The sequence below is a fragment of the Podarcis vaucheri genome (genome assembly GCF_965113315.1).
Source record: "Podarcis vaucheri genome assembly, chromosome: Z".
NCBI lineage: Eukaryota > Metazoa > Chordata > Lepidosauria > Squamata > Lacertidae > Podarcis > Podarcis vaucheri.
Genome location: NC_138758.1, coordinates 52,374,674 through 52,395,968, shown reverse-complemented (window position 1 = coordinate 52,395,968; position 21,295 = coordinate 52,374,674). Strand labels below are relative to the sequence as shown.

The 21,295-nt window shown below is 56.1% G+C and overlaps 1 long non-coding RNA gene across 1 annotated transcript; it reads left to right on the top strand.

Moving 5' to 3' along the window:
- The first annotated feature begins 14,478 nt into the window (after positions 1-14,478).
- LOC309524047 lies at positions 14,479-18,077 on the top strand. The gene is made up of 5 exons (XR_014215768.1): positions 14,479-14,572; positions 15,029-15,152; positions 16,169-16,490; positions 17,506-17,655; positions 17,704-18,077. It is a non-coding gene; the product is annotated as an uncharacterized lncRNA (long non-coding RNA).
- The last annotated feature ends 3,218 nt before the right edge of the window (positions 18,078-21,295 follow it).

Genomic DNA, 21,295 nt, shown 5'->3' with positions numbered 1-21,295 from the left:
GCAATGTGAATTTCTGCAAAAAAATGTGAATTTCTGCCCAAAATAACCTCCCTAGCAATGCAAAAACCTCTTTCTTGCAATGTGAATTTCTGCAAAAAATATCTATTTCTTGCAATGTCAATTTCTGCAAAAAAAATTAACTCTTTCTAGCAATGCTAATTTCTGCAAAAAAGGTGAATTTCTGCCCAAAAATAGCCTCTCTCTAGCAATGTTCATTTCTGCAAAAAAAAAAATAAAATAAATCCATTTCTTCCCATCTTCATTTCTGCAAAACTCTTTTTTTTTGCAATGCTAATTTCTGCCAAAAAATAAATTTCTTGCAATGCTAATTTCTGCCCAAAAAAACCCAAACACCTCCTTTTTAAATGTTAATTTCTGCAAAAAAAACAACCCATTTCTTGCCCTGTGAATTTTCTGCAAAAACCGAATATATTATTAACCCCTTTCTGCAAAATAAAAAAAAAATTAAAATGCATTTCTTGCCCTGTGAATTTTCTGCAAAAAACGAATATATTATTAACCCCTTTCTGCAAAAAAAAAAATAATTAAAATGCATTTCTTGCCCTGTGAATTTTCTGCAAAAAACGAATATATTATTAACCCCTTTCTGCAAAAAAAAAATAATTAAAATGCATTTATTGCCCTGTGAATTTTCTGCAAAAACCGAATATATTATTTTTATTTTCTGCAAAAAATAAAAATAAAATCCATTTCTGGCCCTGTGCCTTTTCTGCAAAAATGTAATATATTATTTTTATTTTCTGCAAAAAATAAAAATAAAATGCATTTATTGCCATGTTAATTTTCTGCAGAAACCGAATATATTATTAACCCCTTTCTGCAAAAAATAAAATTAAAATGCATTTATGGCCATGTGAATTTTCTGCAAAAACTGAATATATTATTAACCCCTTTCTGCCCAAAAATAAAAATAAAATCCATTTCAGGCCCTGTGCCTTTTCTGCAAAAATTGAATATATTATTAAGTTTTATTTTCTGCAAAAAATAAAAATAAAATCCATTTCTGGCCCTGTGCATTTTCTGCAAAAACCTCTTTTTTGCAATGCTAATTTCTGCAAATTCCACCTCCTTCTTGCAATTTCCATTTCTCCCCCCAAAACCCAAAACCTCCCATTTTTTTGCAATTAAAATCTTTCCCAGCAAACCCAAAATTGCGGCAGAAAATTCACCGGTTCGTCTTCCTCCATCTGCGATTTTTCCTCCCTTTCCGGAAGCCAAAAAAATCAGCTTTTTTCCCCCATCCGGAGATGGCAGTTTGCAAAAATGGAGGTTTTTTTTGCAGAAATAAATTGATTAAAAATCGTAGGAAACGGGGAAAAAGCGGGGGGATAAGTTGGAGAGGAGGGGAAAAATATTCATAAATATTCCCTTTATTTTCCTGCCCCGTTCCCCGCGTTTTAATTCCTAATTTTTGGGGTGAAAAGGCAAGAAAATGGAAGAAAAATTAAAATAGTGGCCGCTAGGGGCGCCAAATACAATGCAATCCAATGGCAACGGGAATTTCAATGGGAATTTCAATGGCGAATTCAAATGCAAATAAAGGCAATTAAAATGAAATTAAAATTAAAATTAAATTAAAATTTAAATGAAAGGAGGAAAGGGGGGGGAGTTGGGGGGCAGACAAGGCGGGAACCCCCATTTTTGGGGGGTGAAAAAGTGGGGCGCCCCATAGCGAGCCGTGGGGCGCCCCATAGCGAGCCGTGGGGCGCCCCACAGAAAAAGAGGGGCAGGGAGGGGAGCTGCCCTATAGTGGGGGGGGCTTTTAAAAGAAGAGAGAGGGGAGCCCCCCAAAACGGCTGTGGGTCGCCGAGGGCGAGTTAGGGGTCGCCGAGGGAAAATCGGGGTCCCGTGGGGAGAGTTAGGGGTCGCAGAGGGGAGGCTGGGGTGCCGCCGGGCGAGTTAGGGGTCGCAGAGGGAGGTGTGGGGTGCCATAGGGAGAGTGAGGGGTCGCCTAGGGAAAATCGGGGTCCTATAAGGAGAGTTAGGGGTCGCAAAGGGGAGGTTGGGGTTCCATCGGGTGAGTTAGGGGTCGCAGAGGGAGATTTGGGGTCACATACGGAGAGTTAGGGGTCGCATGGGGAGATGTGGGGTCGCAAAGGGGAGGTTGGGGTTCCGTCGGGTGAGTTAGGGGTCGCAGAGGGAGAGTTAGGGGGTCCTATGGGGAGAGTTAGGGGTCGCAAAGGGGAGGTTGGGGTTCCGTCGGGCGAGTTAGGGGTCGCAGAGGGAGGTGTGGGGTGCCATACGGAGAGTTAGGGGTCGCAGAGGGAGGTGTGCGGTGCCATACGGAGAGTTGGGGGTCGTCTAGGGAAAGTTGGGGGAGAGTTAGGGGTCGCCTAGGGAAAATTGGGGTCCTATAGGGAGAATTAGGGGTCGCAAAGGGGAGGCTGGGGTTCCGTCGGGCGAGTTAGGGGTCGCAGAGGGAGGTGTGGGTGCCATACGGAGAGTTAGGGGTCGCGTAGAGAGAGTTAGGGGTCGCATTGGGAAAGTTGGGGGGCAGTAGGGAGAGTTAGGGGTCGCCTAGGGAAAGTTGGGGGGCAGTAGGGAGAGTTAGGGGTCGCCTAGGGAAAGTTGGGGGGCAGTAGGGAGAGTTAGGGGTCGCCTAGGGAAAGTTGGGGGGCAGTAGGGAGAGTTAGGGGTCGCCTAGGGAAGGTTGGGGGGCAGTAGGGAGAGTTAGGGGTCGCCTAGGGAAAATTTGGGTCCTATAGGGAGAGTTAGGGGTCGCAGAGGGAGATGTGGGGTGCCATAGGGAGATAGGGGGTGCTATAGGGAGATTTGAGGTGCTATGGGGAGATTTGGGGTGCTATAGGGAGCTATGGGGTGCTATAGGGAAATTTGGGGTCCCATGGGGAGAGTTAGGGGTCACAAAGGGAGATTTGGGGTCACATACGGAGAGTTAGGGGTCGCGTAGGGAGATCTGGGGTGCTATAGGGAAAGTTGGGGTCCCATAGGGAGATTTGAGGTGCTATAGGGAGATTTGGGGTGCTATGGGGAGATTTGGGGTGCTATAGGGAGCTATGGGGTGAATTAGGGGTTGCATAGGGAGATTTGGGGTGTCAAAAGTGGGGCAGAACCAGAAGGGAGAGGGGAGGAAAAAGACCCCTAAAAATAACAGGATCCCCATAGCGGGAGATAGGGGGAACCCCCAAAATGGCTGGCGGCCCCATAGGGAGAGTTAGGGGTCGCATAGGGAAATATGGGGTCCCATAGGGAAATATGGGGTTCTATGGGGAGATTTTAGGGTGCTATAGGGAAAGTTAGGGGTCGCATAGGGAGATCTGGGGTGCTATAGGGAAAATTAGGGGTCGCATAGGGAGATACGGGGTGCTATAGGGAAAGTTAGGGGTCGCATAGGGAGATATGGGGTGCTATAGGGAAAGTTGGGGTTCTATGGGGAGATTGGGGGTTCCATAGGGAGAGTTAGGGGTCCCATAGGGAGATCTGGGGTGCTATAGGGAAAGTTAGGGGTCCCATAGGGAAATATGGGGTTCTATGGGGAGATTTGAGGTGCTATAGGGAGATATGGGTCGCATAGGGAGATATGGGGTGCTATAGGGAACATTGGGGTCCCATAGGGAGATTTGAGGCGCTATAGGGAGTTAGGGGTCGCATAGGGAGATATGGGGGTCTCAAAAGAGGGGCAGCCCCCCAAAAGGGGGTGAGAGACGGGGGGAGGCTGCTATGGGGAGAAGCGGCCTGCCCCCTTTTTCAAGGGGGATTTGGGGGGCGGGAATCCCCCAAAACCTGCCCCATAGAAAGCAGCTGTGGGGAGAATCTATGGGGTGCTGCTTCAAGGGAGGGGGAGAAACTTGGGGGTCGCCGGGGTTAGGGGTCTGAGAGGGGGGTGGCAGAAAGAGGGGGGCCAGGAAGGGGAAACCCCCAACCCAGCCCCATAGAAAGCATCTATGGGGAGAATCGGGGCGCTGCTTTAGGTGTGGGGCAGTGGGAAACTTGGGGGTCGCTGCAATGACCCCCCAAAAGAGGGCGGAGTCTGCAAAGGGGGGCAGGAAGCCCGGCCCCCCAAAACCAGCCCTGGGAAGCCTGTGCCCCCCAACCAGCCCCACAGAAAGCATCTATGGGGTGCTGCTTGGAGGAAGGGGGGCAGTGGGGAACTTGGGGGTCGCTGGAACGACTTGGGGGTCACCCCCAAAATGAGGGAGGGGTCTGGCGGAAAGAGGGGGGCCAGGAAGCGGAAACCCCCAAACCAGCCCCATAGGAAGCGTCTATGGGGTGCTGCTTGGAGGGAGGGGGCAGTGAGGGACTTGGGGGTCACTGGCATGACTTAGGGGTCCCCCAAAAAGAGGGAGGAGTCTGCAAAGGGGGCAGGAAGCCCGGCCCCCCAAAACCATCCCTTGCAAGCCTCTCCCCCCAATTCTGCCCCATAGAAAGCATCTATGGGGTGCTGCTTGGAGGGAGGAGGCAGCCAGACACTTGGGGGTCGCCGGAATCAATGGGGCGCCCCCCAAAAAAGAGGGCGGAGTCTGCAAAGGGGGCAGGAAGCCCAGCCCCCAAAACCATCCCTTGCAAGCCTCTCCCCCCAAACCTGCCCCATAGAAAGCAGCTATGGGCAGAATGGGGGTGCCGCTTCATTTGTGGGGCAGTGAGACACTTGGGGGTCGCTGGAATCTATGGGGAGGACCGCCAAAAAGAGTTAGGGGTCTGGAAGGGGGGGTGGCGGAAAGAGGGGGGCAGGAAGCCGAGCGCCCCCAAACCTGCCCCATAGAAAGCAGCTATGGGCAGAATGGGGGTACCGCTTAAGGTGTGGGGCAGGGAGGCACTTCGGGGTCACCGCAATGACCCCCCAAAAAGAGGGTGGAGTCTGCAAAGGGGGGCAGGAAGCCCGGCCCCCCAAAACCAGCCCTTGCAAGCCTCTGCCCCCAAACCTGCCCCATAGAAAGCATCTATAGGGAGAATCGGGGTGCCGCTTCAGGTGTGGGGCAGTGAGGCACTTGGGGGTCGCCAGAAGGACCCCCAAAAAAGAGGGAGGAGTCCGGAAAGGGGGCTGACAGGAAGAGGGGAGCCCGGAAGGGGAAACCCCCCCATTCTGCCCCATAGGAAGCGTCTATGGGGTGCTGCTTGGAGGGGGCAGTGAGGCACTTGGGGGTCACTGGCATGACTTAGGGGTCCCCCAAAAAGGGGGAGGAGTCTGCAAAAGGGGGCAGGAAGCCCGGCCCCCCAAAACCATCCCTTGCAAGCCTCTCCCCCCAAATCTGCCCCATAGAAAGCAGCTAGGGGCAGAATGGGGGTGCCGCTTCAGGTGTGGGGCAGGGAGGCACTTGGGGGTCGCCGGAATGACCCCCAAAAAGAGGGCGGAGTCTGCAAAGGGGGCTGACAGGAAGAGGGGAGCCCGGAAGGGGAAACCCCCCATTCTGCCCCATAGAAAGCATCTGTGGGGTGCTTCTTGGAGGGAGGAGGCAGCCAGACACTTGGGGGTCGCCGGAATCAATGGGGCGCCCCCCAAAAAAGAGGGCGGAGTCTGCAAAGGGGTCAGGAAGCCCAGCCCCCCAAAACCAGCCCTGGGAAGCCTTTCCCCCCAAACCTGCCCCATAGAAAGCAGCTAGGGGCAGAATGGGGGTGCCGCTTCAGGTGTGGGGCAGGGAGGCACTTGGGGGTCGCCGGAATGACCCCCAAAAAGAGGGCGGAGTCTGCAAAGGGGGCTGACAGGAAGAGGGGAGCCAGGAAGGGGAAGCCCCCAAACCAGCCCCATAGGAAGCGTCTATGGGGTGCTGCTTGGAGGGAGGGGGCAGTGAGGGACTTGGGGGTCGCCGGAATCAAGGGGGCGTCCCCCAAAAAAGAGGGCGGAGTCTGCAAAGGGGGCAGGAAGCCCGGCCCCCCAAAACCATCCCTTGACAGCCTCTCCCCCCAATTCTGCCCCATAGAAAGCATCTATGGGGTGCCGCTTGGAGGGAGGAGGCAGCCGGACACTTGGGGGTCGCCGGAATCAAGGTGGAGGACCCCCCGAAAAGAGGGAGGGGTCTGGAAGTGGAGTGGCAGGAAGAGGGGGGCAGGAAGCCGAGCGCCCCCCAACCTGCCCCATAGAAAGCATCTAGGGGAAGAACCGGGGTCCTACTTAGGGGGAGGAGCTTGGGGGTCGCCGCAATGACTTGGGGGTCGCCCCCCAAAGAGGGCGGAGTCTGCCAAGGGGGGTCACAGCAAGCCCGGCCCCCCCATCCCAGCCCTTGCAAGCCTCTGCCCCCAATTCTGCCCCATAGAAAGCATCTATGGGGTGCCGCTTGGAGGGAGGAGGCAGCCGGACACTTGGGGGTCGCCGGAATCAATGGGGCGCCCCCCCAAAAAGAGGGCGGAGTCTGCCAAGGGGGGTCACAGCCATCCCTGCCCGCCCCCCACCCAGCCCCATAGCGAGCCATTCCCAGAGATTTAGGGGTCTCCTCCAAAGTGGGGCGGGGATTCGGGGGGGGATGTGGGGCGGGGAAAAGTGGGGCGGGAAACGGTGGGGCGGGCCTGACCTGCTTCTTCTCTTCCTCTAATCCTTTTCCTCCTTCTTCCTTTTCCTCCTCTCCTCCTTTTCCTCCTTCCTCCTCTCCCCCCTCGGAACTTGGGGGGCTGGGGGTCGCCTTCATGGTTGGGGGGCTGGCTTGGGGGTCCGAGGGACGCGGCCTGCGCCTGGAGCGCGCCGCCGACGCCGAGGGAGGGCCAGCGCGCCTGCGCGGCGGCGGGAGCGCGCGCGAGAACGACGGAGGAAGAAAGAATGAAAAAATGGAAAAAAGGAGAGAGAGAGAAGGAAGGAGGGAGAAAGCGCGACCCATAGATTCCGCGCCCTAGATGGACTTGGGGGGCTGCTGGAGGACCCAGAGAAGGCCCGGTCGAGACCCATAGAGGTGGCCCTGCAGGACCCATAGAAGCCCCATAGATCGGCCTTGGAAGCTGCCCTAGATGGACTTGGGGGGCTGCTGGAGGACCCATAGAATTCCCCCTAGATGGACTTGGGGGGGCTGCTGGAGGACCCATAGAAGGCCCCATCGAGACCCATAGAGGTGGCCCTACAGGACCCATAGAAGCCCCCTAGATGAGCCCTAGATGAGGATTGGAAGCCCCCCTAGATGACCCATAGATCGGGCGTGGAAGCTGTCCTAGGTGGACTTGGGGGGCTGCTGGAGGACCCATAGACGTGGCCCTACAGGACCCATAGATGAGCCTTGGAAGCTGCCCTAGATGGTCCTATGGGTCCTGCTGGAGGACCCATAGATGAGTCTTGGAAGCTGCCCTAGATGACCCACAGAAGTCCCCCTAGATGAGCCTTGGAAGCTGCCCTAGATGGACTTGGGGGGCTGCCTGGGGGTTGCCCTACAGGACCCATAGAAGCCCCATAGATGAGCCCTAGAAGCCCCTATAGATCGGACGTGGAAGCTGCCCTAGATGGGCGCTGGGGGGCTGCTGGAGGACCCATAGATGAGCCTTGGAAGCTGCCCTAGATGGTCCTATGGGTCCTGCTGGATGACCCATAGAAGTCCCCCTAGATGAGGCTTGGAAGCCGCCCTAGATGGTCCTATGGGTCCTGCTGGATGACCCATAGAAGTTCCCCTAGATGAGGCTTGGAAGCCGCCCTAGATGACCCATAGATCGGGCGGGGAAGCGGCCCCAGATGGACTTGGGGGGCTGCTGGAGGACCGGTCGAGACCCATAGAGGTGGCCCTACAGTACCCATAGAAGCCCCATAGATGACCCATAGAAGTCGCCCTAGATGAGCCTTGGAAGCTGCCCTAGATGGACTTGGGGGGCTGCTTGGGGGTCGCCCTACAGGACCCATAGCAGCCCCATAGGTGAGCCCTAGATGAGGCTTGGAAGCCCCCCTAGATGACCCCTAGAAGTCCCTATAGATGAGCCCTAGATGAGGCTTGGAAGCCCCCCTAGAAGCCCCATAGATGAGGCTTGGAAGCTGCCCTAGATGGACTTGGGGGGCTGCTGGAGGACCCATAGAAGGCCCCCTAGATGAGGCTTAGAAGCTGCCCTAGATGACCCATAGATGAGCCTTACAAGCTGCCCTAGATGACCCATAGAAGTCCCCCTAGATGAGCCTTGGAAGCTGCCCTAGATGGTCCTATGGGTCCTGCTGGAGGACCCATAGAAGTCCCCATAGATGAGGCTTGGAAGCTGCCCTAGATGACCCATAGAAGCCCCCTAAATGGACCCATAGAAGCGACCTAGATGAGCCCTAGATGAGGCTTGGGAGCCCCCCTAGATGACCCATAGATCGGGCGGGGAAGCGGCCCTAGATGGACTTGGGGGGCTGCTGGAGGACCCATAGAGGTCGCCCTACAGGACCCATAGAAGCCCCATAGATCAGCCCTAGATGAGGCTTGGAAGCCCCCCTAGATGACCCCTAGAAGTCCCTATAGATCGGAGGTGGAAGCTGCCCTAGATGGACTTGGGGGGCTGCTTGGGGGTCGCCCTACAGGACCCATAGAAGCCCCCTAGATGAGCCCTAGATGAGGCTTGGAAGCCCCCCTAGATGACCCCTAGATCGGGCGGGGAAGCGGCCCTAGATGGACTTGGGGGGCTGCTGGAGGACCCATAGAAGGCCCCGTCGAGACCCATAGAGGTGGCCCTACAGGACCCATAGAAGCCCCATAGATGAGCCTTCGAAGCTGCCCTAGATGGACTTGGGGGTCCTGCTGGAGGACCCATAGAAGGCCCCGTCGAGACCCATAGAGGTGGCCCTACAGGACCCCTAGAAGTCCCATAGATGAGCCTTCGAAGCTGCCCTAGATGGACTTGGGGGTCCTGCTGGAGGACCCATAGAAGGCCCCGTCGAAACCCATAGAGGTCGCCCTACAGGACCCATAGAAGCCCCATAGATGAGGCTTGGAAGCCCCCCTAGATGACCCACAGAAGTCCCTATAGATCGGACGTGGAAGCTGCCCTAGATGGATTTGGGGGGCTGCTGGATGACCCATAGAATTCCCCCTAGATAGACTTTGGGGTGCTGCTGGAGGACCCATAGAAGGCCCCCTAAATGACGCTTAGAAGCTTCCCTAGATGACCCATAGAAGCCCCCCTAGATCAGCCTTGGAAGCTGCCCTGGATGGTCCTATGGGTCCTGCTGGATGACCCATAGAAGTCCCCCTAGATGGACTTTGGGGTCCTGCTGGATGACCCATAGAAGTCCCCCTAGATGGTCCTATGGGTCCTGCTGGATGACCCATAGAAGTCCCCCTAGATGGACTTTGGGGTCCTGCTGGAGGACCCATAGAAGGCCCCCTAGAGGAGGCTTAGAAGCCCCCCTAGATGACCCATAGATGAGTCTTGGAAGCGGCCCTAGATGGACCTATGGGTCCTGCTGGATGACCCATAGAAGGCCCCCTAGAGGAGGCTTAGAAGCTGCCCTAGATGACCCATAGAAGCCCCCCTAGATGACCCACAGATGAGCCTTGGAAGCTGCCCTAGATGGTCCTATGGGTCCTGCTGGATGACCCATAGAAGTCCCCCTAGATGGTCCTATGGGTCCTGCTGGATGACCCATAGAAGGCCCCCTAGATGAGGCTTAGAAGCTGCCCTAGAGGACCCATAGAATTCCCCCTAGATGAGCCCTAGAAGTCCCTATAGATCGGACGTGGAATCTGCCCTAGATGGACTTGGGGGGCTGCTGGAGGACCCATAGAAGGCCCGGTCGAGACCCATAGAGGTGGCCCTACAGGACCCATAGAAGCCCCATAGATGAGCCTTGGAAGCTGCCCTAGATGACCCATAGAAGGCCCTCTAGATCACCCTTAGAAGCCCCCCAAGATGACCCCTAGATGAGTCTTGGAAGCTGCCCTAGATGGTCCTATGGGTCCTGCTGGAGGACCCATAGAATTCCCCCTAGATGGACTTTGGGGTGCTGCTGGATTACCCATAGATAAGCCTGGAGGTTGCCCTAGATGGTCCTATGGGTCCTGCTGGAGGACCCATAGAAGTCCCCCTAGATGAGCCTTGGAAGCCCCCCTAGATGACCCATAGATGAGTCTTAGAAGTGGCCCTAGATGGACTTTGGGGTCCTGCTGGAAGACCCATAGAAGTCCCCCTAGATGGACTTTGGGGTCCTGCTGGAAGACCCATAGAAGTCCCCCTAGATGAGACTTGGAAGCTGCCCTAGATGACCCATTGAAGTCCCCATAGATCAGCCCTGGAAGCCCCCTAGATGGACCTATGGGTCCTGCTGGATGACCCATAGAAGGCCCCCTAGATGAGCCTTGGAAGCTGCCCTAGATGGACTTGGGGGTCCTGCTGGATGACCCATAGACGTCCCCCTAGATGAGCAATATAAGCCCCATAGAACTCCCCCTTGATGACCCATAGATTTCCCCCTAGATGGACTTTGGGGAGTTGCTGGTTGACCCATAGAAGTCCCCCTAGATGACCCATAGAAGCTGCCCTAGATGACCCACAGAACTCCCCCTAGATGCTCCTTGGGGTCCGGCTGGATGATCCCCAGGGGTCCCCAGAGACAATCCGTGGGGTGACCCACGGCTCCCCCCAGCTCTCGGCGTCTCCAACCGGAATGCCAGAAAGTGTGGGGCAGGCAGAGGGAGGACCCCTAACTCTGACCCCCAACCTTCAGGCCGAAGCTGTGACCCCTAACAAACCCCAGACACCAAAGGCCTGACCCCTAACCCCCAACTCGAAGGCCTGACCCCTAACCCCCAACTCGAAGGCCTGACCCCTAACCCCTAACTCGAAGGCCTGACCCCTAACCCCCAACTCGAAGGTCTGACCCCCAACTCGAAGGCCTGACCCCTAACCCCCAACGCGAAGGCCTGACCCCTAACCCCCAACTCGAAGGCCTGACCCCTAACCCCCAACTCGAAGGCCTGACCCCTAACCCCTAACTCGAAGGCCTGACCCCTAACCCCCAACTCGAAGGTCTGACCCCCAACTCGAAGGCCTGACCCCTAACCCCCAACTCGAAGGCCTGACCCCCAACTCGAAGGCCTGACCCCTAGCCCCTAACTCGAAGGCCTGACCCCTAACCCCCAACTCGAAGGCCTGACCCCTAACACAAACCCCTGACCCCTAACCCTTACCTCTAGCTCTAACCCCCAACCCAACCCTCACCCCCAAGGCCTGACCCCTAACCCCCAACTCGAAGGCCTGACCCCTAACCCCTAACTCGAAGGCCTGACCCCTAACCCCCAACTCGAAGGTCTGACCCCCAACTCGAAGGCCTGACCCCTAACCCCCAACTCGAAGGCCTGACCCCTAACCCCTAACTCGAAGGCCTGACCCCTAACCCCCAACTCGAAGGCCTGACCCCTAACCCCTAACTCGAAGGCCTGACCCCTAACCCCCAACGCGAAGGCCTGACCCCTAACCCCCAACTCGAAGGCCTGACCCCCAACTCGAAGGCCTGACCCCTAGCCCCTAACTCGAAGGCCTGACCCCTAACCCCCAACTCGAAGGCCTGACCCCTAACCCCCAACTCGAAGGCCTGACCCCCAACTCGAAGGCCTGACCCCTAGCCCCTAACTCGAAGGCCTGACCCCTAACCCCCAACTCGAAGGCCTGACCCCTAACACAAACCCCTGACCCCTAACCCTTACCTCTAGCTCTAACCCCCAACCCAACCCTCACCCCCAAGGCCTGACCCCTAACCCCCAACTCGAAGGCCTGACCCCCAACTCGAAGGCCTGACCCCTAGCCCCTAACTCGAAGGCCTGACCCCTAACCCCCAACTCGAAGGCCTGACCCCTAACACAAACCCCTGACCCCTAACCCTTACCTCTAGCTCTAACACCCAACCCTCACCCCCAAGGCCTGACCCCTAACCCCCAACTCGAAGGCCTGACCCCTAACCCCTAACTCGAAGGCCTGACCCCTAACCCCCAACTCGAAGGCCTGACCCCTAACCCCCAACTCGAAGGCCTGACCCCTAACCCTAACACAAACCCTTAACCCCTGATCTCGAACTCTAACCCCCAACCTTAAGGCCTGACCCCTAACACAAACCCCTGACCCCTAATGTCGGACCCCTAACCCCCAACGTGAAGGCCTGACCCCTAACCCCCAACCCTAACACCAACCCCTGACCCCTAACCCCTAACCTTTACCTCTAACTCTAACCCCCAACCCTAAAACAAACCCCCCTGACCCCTAAGGCCTGACCTCTAACCCCAACCCCTGACCCCTAAGGCCTAACCTCTAACCCCAACCCCTGACCCCTAACTCCAGCCCCAATGCCGGGCCTCTAACCCTAACCCTAACCCCTGACCCCCAATGCCTGACCCCTAACCCTTGCCTCTAACTCTAACCTTCGACCCTAAGGCCTGACCTCTAACCCTAACACAAACCCTTAACCCCTCACGCCTGACCCCTAACCCTTACCTCTAACCCCTGACCCCCAATGCCTGACCCCTAACCCAAACCCCCCTGACCTCTAACCCTAACCCCTGACCCCTAACCTCTACCTCTAACCCCCAGCCCTAAGGCCTGACCTCTAACCCTAACACAAACCCCTGACCCCTGACCCCTAACACAAACCCCTGACCCCCAATGCCTGACCCCTAACCCCCAACTCGAAGGCCTAACCCCTAACCTCTAACCCCCAACCCTCAGGCCTGTCCTCTAACCCAAACCCCTGACCCCTAACCCCAATGCCTGATCTCTAACCCTAATCCCTGACCCCTAACCCCTAACCCCTGACCTCTAACCCTTGCCTCTAGGTCTAACCCCCAACCCAACCCTAAGGCCTGACCCCTAGCCCCCAACCCTAACACAAACCCTGAACCCCTCACACCTGACCTCTAACCCCCAAGGCCTGACCCCTAACCCCCAACCCTAACACAAACCCTGAACCCCTCACACCTGACCTCTAACCCCCAAGGCCTGACCCCTAACCCTCACAAACCCCTAATCCTTAACCCTGACCTCTACCTCTAACCCCCCAACCCTAACCCCTGACCTCTGACCTCTACCTCTAACCCCCAGCCCAATGCTAATGCCTGACCCCTAACCCTCACAAACCCCTAATCCTTAACCCTAACCCCTGACCCCTAACCCTAACCCCTGACCCCTAACCTTTAACCCTTACCTCTACCTCTAACCCAACTCTGAGGCATTTTATTTTATTTTATTTATTTCATTTCATTTTATTTATTTCATTTTTTTCATTTTCTTCATTTCATTTTATTTATTTCATTTCATTTTATTTCATTTATTTCATTTCATTCATTTCATTTCATTTCATTCATTTCATTTCATCTAAGGCCCCGCCCTTTTCGCCTTATAAGGAAAGGGCAGGCGGGAATAGCGCAGGCAGGCCCCGCCCTTTTCACCTTATAAGGAATGGAGTGGCGGGACAGTTGCAGGGAGGCCCCGCCCATCGCTCCTAATAAGGAAAGGCCAGGCGGGAATAGCGCAGGGAGGCCCCGCCCTTTTCGCCTTATAAGGAACGGAGGGGCCGGGAGGCCCCGCCCTTCTCGCCTTATAAGGAAAGGCCAGGCGGGATAGCGCCGGCAGACCACGCCCATCGCTCCTAATAGGGAAAGTGCCGGCAGGCCACGCCCTTTTCGCCTTATAAGGAAAGGCCAGGCGGGATAGCGCAGGCGGGCCCCGCCCTTTTCGCCTTATAAGGAACGGAGGGCCCGGGAGGCCCCGCCCTTCTCGCCTTATAAGGAACGGAGGGCCCGGGAGGCCCCGCCCTTTTCGCCTTATAAGGAAAGGGCAGGCGGGAATAGCGCAGGCAGGCCCCGCCCTTTTCACCTTATAAGGAATGGAGTGGCGGGACAGTTGCAGGGAGGCCCCGCCCATCGCTCCTAATAAGGAAAGGCCAGGCGGGAATAGCGCAGGGAGGCCCCGCCCTTTTCGCCTTATAAGGAACGGAGGGGCCGGGAGGCCCCGCCCTTCTCGCCTTATAAGGAAAGGCCAGGCGGGATAGCGCCGGCAGACCACGCCCATCGCTCCTAATAAGGAAAGTGCCGGCAGGCCACGCCCTTTTCGCCTTATAAGGAAAGGCCAGGCGGGATAGCGCAGGCGGGCCCCGCCCTTTTCGCCTTATAAGGAACGGAGGGCCCGGGAGGCCCCGCCCTTCTCGCCTTATAAGGAACGGAGGCCCCGGGAGGCCCCGCCCTTCTCGCCTTATAAGGAGCGGAGAGGCGGGACAGGGCGGGGAGGCCGCAGCGGCGTGACGTCACGGGGAGGGCGTGGCCAGGGAGGAAGCGGCGCCTTAGAAGTGGGGCCTGAGGGGCGGAAGGGGCGGGGCCTGAGGAAGCACTTCCGGGCGAGAGGCTGAGGCGCCGGGCGGTGAGTGGGGGAGACTCGGGGGGCGAAGAGCCGGGCCGAGGGGGGAGCATAGAGGCGGGAGGCCCGGAGTCCTAGAAGGGTCGGGCCTGGAAGAGAAGGCCCGAGTGTGATGAGGGGGGAATGGGGGGTCATAGAGAGGGAAGGGGCCTCTCTAGGTCCTCCAGGCGGCTCTGCGGGGACGATAGAGGCGGTAGGCCCGGAATCCTAGAAGGGTCGGTCCTGGCAAGGGGTTAATGGGGGACCATAGAGAAGGAATGGGCCCCTCTAGGACATCCAGGCGGTTCTGAGGGGACCATAGAGAGGGAAGGGACCCCTCCGGGTCGTCCAGCCTGACCCCCTGGCCAAGGGTGGGGAGGGGAGCATAGAGACGGGAGGGACAGAAGCCTAGAAGGGAAGCCCAGAGTGTCAAGGTGTAATGAGGGATCATAGAGAGGGAAGGGGCCTCTCTAGGTCCTCCAGGCGCGTCTTATGGGATAATGGAGAGGGAAGGGACCCCTCCGGGTCATCCAGCCTGACCCCCTGGCCAAGGGTGGGGAGGGGAGCATAGAGACGGGAGGGCTGGAAGCCTAGAAGGGTCGGGCCGGAAGAGAAGACCCGAGGGCCTGGCAAAGGGTTAATGGGGGATCATAGAGAGGGAAGGGAGCCCCTCCAGGTCATCCAGCCTGACCCCCAGGAGGGGAGCATAGACGGGAGGGCTGGAAGCCTAGAAGGGAAGCCCCTGAGGGTCTGGCCAGGGGGTATGAGGGGAGCATAGAGAGGGAAGGGACCCCTCCAGGTCATCCAGCCTGACCCCCTTGCAAGGGACCATAGAGAGGAAAGGAACCCCTTGGGGACCTTAGATAGCGAAGGGGCCTCTCTAGGTCCTCCAGGCCTTTATGAGGGGATCATAGAGAGGGAAGGTACACCTCCGGGTCATCCAGCCTGACCCCCTTGCAAGAGACCATAGAGACAGAAGGCCCAGAATCCTAGAAGGCTCGAGCCAGAAGGGATCCCTCCGGGTCATCCAGCCTGACCCCCGTATAAGGGGTTGATTGGGGACCATAGAGTGGGAAGGGGTCTCTCTAGGAACTCTAGCCCTTTCTTAGGGGACCATAGAGAGGAAAGGAACCCCTTGGGGACCATAGATAGGGAAGGGGCCTCTCTAGGTCCTCCCGGCCTTTATGAGGGGATCATAGAGAGGGAAGGGACACCTCCGGGTCATCCAGCCTGACCCCCCGGCCAAGGGTGGGGAGTGGAGCATAGAGACGGGCCTAGAAGGGAAGGCCCGAGGGTCTGGCGAGGGGGTATGAGGGGAGCATAGAGAGGGAAGGGACCCCTCCAGGTCATCCAGCCTGACCCCCTTGCAAGAGACCATAGAGAGGGAAGGCCCAGAATCCTAGAAGGCTCGAGCCAGAAGGGATCCCTCCAGGTCATCCAGCCTGACCCCCTTGCAAGAGACCATAGAGAGGGAAGGCCCAGAATCCTAGAAGGCTCGAGCCAGAAGGGATCCCTCCGGTCATCCAGCCTGACCCCCTTGCAAGGGGTTGATTGGAGACCATAGAGTGGGAAGGGGGTCTCTCTAGGTAACTCCAGGCGGTTATTAGGGGATCATAGAGCGGGAATGGCCCCTCCAGGTCATCCAGCCTGACCCCCTTGCATGGGATCTATAGGGGACCATAGAGACAGAAGGCCCAGAATCCTAGAAGGCTCGAGCCAGAAGGGAACGCGCCTGGTCATCCAGTCTGACCCCTTTGCAAGGGACCATAGAGAGGGAAGGGGGCCTCTCTAGGTCCTCCAGACGGGTGTTAGGGGATCATAGAGAGGAAAGGGAGCCCTTGGGGTCATCCAGCCTGACCCCCTTGCAAGGGACCATGGAGGGGGAAGGGGGCCTCTCTAGGTCCTCCAGGTGGCTCTGAGGGGGGCATAGAGAGGGAAGGGGCCTCTCTAGGTCCTCCCGGCCTTTATGAGGGGATCATAGAGAGGGAAGGGACACCTCCGGGTCATCCAGCCTGACCCCCTTGCAAGGGAATATTGGAGGACCATAGACACGGGAGGCACAGAATCCTAGAAGGGAACCCCCCATCCAGTCAGACCCACTTGCAAGGGATCATAGAGAGGGAAGGGACCCCTCCAGGTCATCCAGCCTGACCCCCTTGCAAGGGACCATAGAGAGGAAAGGAACCCCTTGGGGACCTTAGATAGCGAAGGGGCCTCTCTAGGTCCTCCAGGCCTTTATGAGGGGATCATAGAGAGGGAAGGTACACCTCCGGGTCATCCAGCCTGACCCCCTTGCAAGAGACCATAGAGACAGAAGGCCCAGAATCCTAGAAGGCTCGAGCCAGAAGGGATCCCTCCGGGTCATCCAGCCTGACCCCCGTATAAGGGGTTGATTGGGGACCATAGAGTGGGAAGGGGTCTCTCTAGGAACTCTAGCCCTTTCTTAGGGGACCATAGAGAGGAAAGGAACCCCTTGGGGACCATAGATAGGGAAGGGGCCTCTCTAGGTCCTCCCGGCCTTTATGAGGGGATCATAGAGAGGGAAGGGACACCTCCGGGTCATCCAGCCTGACCCCCCGGCCAAGGGTGGGGAGTGGAGCATAGAGACGGGCCTAGAAGGGAAGGCCCGAGGGTCTGGCGAGGGGGTATGAGGGGAGCATAGAGGGGAAGGGACCCCTCCAGGTCATCCAGCCTGACCCCCTTGCAAGAGACCATAGAGAGGGAAGGCCCAGAATCCTAGAAGGCTCGAGCCAGAAGGGATCCCTCCAGGTCATCCAGCCTGACCCCCTTGCAAGAGACCATAGAGAGGGAAGGCCCAGAATCCTAGAAGGCTCGAGCCAGAAGGGATCCCTCCGGTCATCCAGCCTGACCCCCTTGCAAGGGGTTGATTGGAGACCATAGAGTGGGAAGGGGGTCTCTCTAGGTAACTCCAGGCGGTTATTAGGGGATCATAGAGCGGGAATGGCCCCTCCAGGTCATCCAGCCTGACCCCCTTGCATGGGATCTATAGGGGACCATAGAGACAGAAGGCCCAGAATCCTAGAAGGCTCGAGCCAGAAGGGAACGCGCCTGGTCATCCAGTCTGACCCCTTTGCAAGGGACCATAGAGAGGGAAGGGGGCCTCTCTAGGTCCTCCAGACGGGTGTTAGGGGATCATAGAGAGGAAAGGGAGCCCTTGGGGTCATCCAGCCTGACCCCCTTGCAAGGGACCATGGAGGGGGAAGGGGGCCTCTCTAGGTCCTCCAGGTGGCTCTGAGGGGGGCATAGAGAGGGAAGGGGCCTCTCTAGGTCCTCCCGGCCTTTATGAGGGGATCATAGAGAGGGAAGGGACACCTCCGGGTCATCCAGCCTGACCCCCTTGCAAGGGAATATTGGAGGACCATAGACACGGGAGGCACAGAATCCTAGAAGGGAACCCCCCATCCAGTCAGACCCACTTGCAAGGGATCATAGAGAGGGAAGGGACCCCTCCAGGTCATCCAGCCTGACCCCCTTGCAAGGGATCATAGAGAGGGAAGGGACCCCTCCAGGTCATCCAGCCTGACCCCCTTGCAAGGGGCTCTGAGGGGAGCATAGAGAGGAAAGGGGCCTCTCTAGGTCCTCCAGGCGGATGTTAGGGGATCATAGAGAGGAAAGGGATCCCTCGGGGTTATCCAGCCTGACCCCCTGGCAAGGGAATATTAGGGGATCATAGAGTGGGGAGGGGCCTCTCTATGACATCCAGGCGCTTCTGAGGGGATCATAGAGAGGGAAGGGATCCCTCTGGGTCATCCAGCCTGACCCCCTGGCGGAGGGTGAGGAGGGGGGCATAGAGACGGGAGGCCCAGGATCCTAGAAGGGTTGGGCCCAGAAGGGAATTGCTGAGGGTTATGAGGGGGTCATAGAGGGAAGGGGCCTCTCTCGGTCCTCCAGCCTGACCCCCTTTCAAGGGACCATAGAGAGGGAAGGGTTGAGCCAGAGGGGAAGCCTCAGGGTCATCCAGCCTGACTCCCTGGCAAGGGATCATAGAGACGGAAGGCACAGAATCCTAGAAGGCTCGAGCCAGAAGGGAACCCTCCAGGTCATCCAGCCTGACCTCTTTGCAAGGGATCATAGAGAGGGAAGGAATGGTTAGAGGTCCTCCAGGCGCCTATGAGGGGATCATAGAGAGGGAAGGGAACTCTCTAGGACATCCAGGCGGTTATTGGGGGGATCATAGAGAGGGAAGGGACCCCTCCAGGTCATCCAGCCTGACCCCCTGGCAAGAGACCATAGAGAGGTACCACAGGGAGGGAAGGGACCCCTCCAAGGGACCATAGAGAGGGAAGGCTCAGAATCCTAGAAGGCTCGAGCCAGACGTTAACCCTCCAGGTCCTCCAGCCTGACCCCCCTCGCAAGGGACCATAGAGACAGAAGGCTCAGAATCCTAGAAGGCTCGAGCCAGAAGGGAACCCTCCAGGTCATCCAGCACGTTATGAGGGGATCATAGAGAGGGGAGGGACCGCTCTAGATCCTCCAGGTGGATCATAGAGAGGGAAGGTCCAGATTCCTAGAAGGCTCGAGCCAGAAGGGACCCCTCCAGGTCATCCAGCCTGACCCCCTGGCAAGAGACCATAGAGAGGTACCGTAGGGAGGGAAGGGACCCCTCCAAGGGACCATAGAGAGGGAAGGCTCAGAATCCTAGAAGGCTCGAGCCAGACGTTAACCCTCCAGGTCCTCCAGCCTGACCCTCCTCGCAAGGGATCATAGAGAGGGAAGGAATCCCTGGCAAGGGATCATAGAGAGGGAGGGGACCCCTGGCAAGGGATCATAGAGAGGGAAGGGACCCCTGGCAAGGGATCATAGAGAGGGAAGGGACCCCGGGCGAGGGGTCATAGAGAGGGAAGGGACCCCTGGCAAGGGATCATAGAGAGGGAAGGGACCCCTGGCAAGGGATCATAGAGAGGGAAGGGACCCCTGGCAAGGGATCATAGAGAGGGAAGGGACCCCTGGGAAGGGACCATAGAGAGGGAAGGGACCCCTGGCAAGGGCACCATAGAGAGGGAAGGGACCTCTCTAGGTCCTCCAGGCCATCCTTCGGGGACCATAGAGACCACATTCTCGAAACCCTAGAAGGCTCGAGCCAGACGGTCCTCCAGCCTGACCCCGGAACTACAACTCCCTTCCAGGGCGCCGGATCCTGCAAGGGGTCATAGAGAGGGAAGGGACCTCTCTAGGTCCTCCAAGGTGGTTAGGAGGGGATCATAGAGAGGGAGGAAGGGACCCCTCCAGGTCCTCCAGCCTGACCCCGATACTACAACTCCCTTCTAGGGCGCCGCTTCCCCCCACAATTCACCCCCTGGCGGCCTCCGGATCCCTTTTAATAATAGTAATAGTAGTAGTAGTAGTAGTAGTAGTAGTAGTAATGTGCCTAGTAGTAGTAGTAGTGGTAGTAGTAATTATTATTACTACTACTACTACTAAGTAGTAGTAATAATAATAGTAGTAGTAATAATATACCTGACCCCGAAACTATTACTCCCTTCCAGGGCGCCGCTCCCCCCCCCCCGCAATGCACCCCATGGCGGCCTCCAGATCCATAATAATAATAATAATAATAATAATAATAATAATAATAACAACAACAACAACAACAACAACAACAATAATAATAGTAATAATAGTAGTAGTAGCAGCAGCAGCAATAATAACAGTAATAATATACCTGACCCCGAAACTATTCCCCCCGCAATTCACCACATGGCAGCCTCCGGATCCCTTTCAGTAGTAGTAGTAGTAGTAGTAGTAGTAGTAGTAGTAGTAATAGTAATAGTAATAACAGTAATAATGTTCCTGACCCCGAAACTATTACTCCCTTCCAGGGCGCCGCTTCCCCCCCACAGTTCACTCCATGGCAGCCTCCGGATCCCTTTTAATAATAGTAATAATAATAGTAGTGGTGGTAGTGGTAGTAGTAGTAGTAGTAGTAACAACAACAACAACAACAACAACAACAACAACAACAACAACAGTAATAGTAGTAATAGTAGTAATAGTAATAGTAGTAATAATGTGCCAGACCCTGAAACTATTACTCCCTTCCAGGGCGCCGCTCCCCCCCTACAATTCACCCCATGGCAGCCTCCGGATCCCTTTTGATAATAGTAGTAATAGTAATAGTAATAAGAAAAAGAGTAAGAGTAGTAATAATAGTAATAATGTGCCTGACCCCGAAACTATTACTCCCTTCCAGGGCGCCGCTTCCCCCCACAATTCAGCCCATGGCAGCTTCCGGATCCCTTTTAATAATAGTAATAATAGTAGTAATAGTAATAGTAGTTATAATGTGCCTGACCCCGAAACTATTACTCCCTTCCAGGGCGCCGGGTCCCCCCACAATTCACCCCATGGCAGCCTCCGGATCCCTAATAATAATAATAATAATAATAATAATAATAATAATAATAATATAGTAATAATAGTAATAGTAATAGTAATAATGTGCCAGACCCCGAAACTATTACTCCCTTCCAGGGCGCCGCTTCCCCCCTCAATTCACCCCATGGCAGCTTCCGGATCCCTTTTAATAATAGTAGTAGTAGTAAGAATAAGAATAAGAGTAGTAAGAGTGGTAATAGTAGTAATAATAGTAATAATGTGCCTGACCCCAAAACTATTACTCCCTTCCAGGGCGCCGCTTCCCCCCTCAATTCACCCCATGGCAGCTTCCGGATCCCTTTTAATAATAGTAGTAGTAGTAAGAATAAGAATAAGAGTAGTAAGAGTGGTAATAGTAGTAATAATAGTAATAATGTGCCTGACCCCGAAACTATTACTCCCTTCCAGGGCGCCGCTTCCCATACAATTCACCCCCTGGCGGCCTCCGAATCCCTTTTAATAATAGTAATAATAGTAATAGTGGTAAGAGTAAGAGTAAGAGTAGTAATAATAGTGGTAATAGTGATAATAGTGATAATGTGCCTGACCCCAAAACTATTACTCCCTTCCAGGGCGCCGCTTCCCCCCACAATTCACCCCCTGGCGGCCTCCGGATCCTTTTTAATAGTAGTAGTAGTAGTAATATTAATAATAATGATAATAATAGTGG